Source organism: Capsicum annuum, chromosome 3 (assembly GCF_002878395.1).
Source record: "Capsicum annuum cultivar UCD-10X-F1 chromosome 3, UCD10Xv1.1, whole genome shotgun sequence".
NCBI lineage: Eukaryota > Viridiplantae > Streptophyta > Magnoliopsida > Solanales > Solanaceae > Capsicum > Capsicum annuum.
The window spans coordinates 232329914-232332364 of NC_061113.1; positions in this window are offsets into that span (position 1 = coordinate 232329914).

Here is a 2451-nt window from a genome sequence, read left to right on the forward strand (position 1 = left end):
AGCAGACTGGAGATCCCAAGAGCTAGGTTCAAGGAGATCAAACAAAGTTGTGTCTGACAGGTTCAACATTGTCAATTACCCAACCCATTCTCATGATGTAGACAATGTATAGTAAACAAGGATAAGACTTAAGGTGAAAAGTCTTTTAATGATTATCTAAATTTGGCAGATTTGACCAAATAGTTTAATCTATAGGATCGAACGTTTAGAAATCACCTATATGTGGTCGAAGTGGAAGCCGCTTCAAAGAGAATGTTAGTAAAGGCCTATTCTGTAAGCTCTTATGAAAACCGGAATGTGTTCATGGCTGTAAAGAACAAATCCGTAAGAACCATAAACGGTAAAAGGCTGGTTGTGTGACATGTGTTGTCTAGGTGTACATTAAAGCTTGACGGTTCAAAGATATAAAATCTACCGATTGACCGAGTGCATCCAATGCATGTTCACTACGGAAAGTTCAAAGGAAAACCCATTTATTCAGATGCAATCAATCTTTGCTTGATGATCACATACTTGTCCATAAAAGTTTTAAGAAAAATAGTCATTCCCCATTCATGTGGGGGATTGTTGGGTTCATAGTAATGAAAGTGTGTTGAATGGAAAATGGAGAAATCAAGTGGAAGAGAAAAAAAATATTGAGTCAACACCAAATTGGAAAGTGTACTCAATTTTGACAAGTTTACTCTTTGTCCGACATTGGTGGAAGAAGAGAACTTGAGAGTGTTTATAATGAGAAACACTTACTCCACATGGCAAGTGGGGCAAGAAATAGATGATGCCTTGCGCTGTCGTCGTCGCTCGCTCGGCTCGGCTTGGCTTCGGATTTGTATTTGTATTTGGCAAATGATCGATCGATGAGATCTATCTTTTTGGAAATAATTTATTTGAGATTCGAATTTCTGAACAATAATCCTCCATTTAATAATTTTTGCATGCAGAAACAGTAATGTTTTGCGTGAACAGTACCGCACTGTTATGTGAATAGTAGCACTATTTTGCGTGAACAGTGGCACTGTTACGTGAACAGTAGCACTGTTTTGCGTAAACTGTGGCACTGTTACGTGAATAGTAGCACTGTTTTGCATGAACAGTAGCACTATTTTTATGAAAAGTTGCTGATTCACGAACTGCTGCAACACTTCATCGAACTGACACACTTATTCACGAAATGACATGCCTGTTCAGGAATAGTCTCACTGTTTGGCCGAATGGACATGAATTTTTAGAAAAGGTAATACCTTTTAGATGAACCTTTGTCTCTTTTCAGAAGAGGCATCTCTTGGCTATAAATAACCTGGTTTTCATCCACAGGTTAGAGATAGAAAATACAGAAATTTTCAAATTACAAAACATTCTTCTTATCTTAAAAAAATACTCCAAGTGTGATCATTCAAACCGTGAGTGTGTTCGAAGAATCCGCCTATTTGAGGTACCGCTATAGTCGGATTGAAGGCCATTTTATCCTGGGAGGAAGATTCCATAACCTCGGGTACAGTGATGGGAATTATTCCTTAAGGAAAGTCCGTGATTCAGACGGCTTGGCCTTAACAATTTCTGTTTCATCTATATTTCTGAAATATAAAATACACCTCTTGTAAAGATCATTTTGATCTTGTGTTGAGGGTATTTGTTCAACTTCACTGTGTTCTTGTTCATACTTGAACTCGAGTTGAAGTTGTTATTCTATTAGATAGATTCTACGTACCTGTAATGTGGAAAATAACAATCTTAAGGAATAACTTTACAGAATTTGTATTGCTTGTTTTGGAGATTAAAGATTTGGATTTCTACTCCGCTTGAATTTAACTAGTGATTAGAAGACATAAAATCTTCATCACAAGTTAAGGTTCACTCGGTTGACGATTCGAAGTAATAAAAACTTCATCGTTAACTATAAACAAGAAGAAAAGTTTCAAGTTATTTAACTTTATAAATAGTTTTCTGAAAAATACTAAGTTTTCTGTCTTGTGGTGACAGAAAAAAATGACAACTGAAAGTCAAATGATGGATGCGATAACGTCTATGGGGGCAAATAATATTGCCACATTAAGTAGCATAAATGCTCCGCCAGCGATGGCACCGGCGGAGAAGCCCAGAAAATTTTCTGGAATTGACTTCAAGCGGTGGCAACAAAAGATGTTCTTTTACCTCACCACTTTATGTCTACAACGGTTCACTAGCAAAGACGCTCCTGAGGTTCCTGAGGGAACCTTGGACAAAGACCGCTTCGTTATTGTAGAAGCTTGGAAACATTCGGATTTCCTTTGCAGGAACTATATTCTGAGTGGTCTCCAAGACGACCTCTATAATGTTTATAGTGGAACCAAGACACCAAAGGAACTGTGGGGGGCACTTGAACGGAAATATAAAATGGAGGATGCGGGCATTAAGAAATTCCTTGTTTCACGGTTCCTGGACTTCAAAATGATTGATAGCAAATCTGTTGTCTCT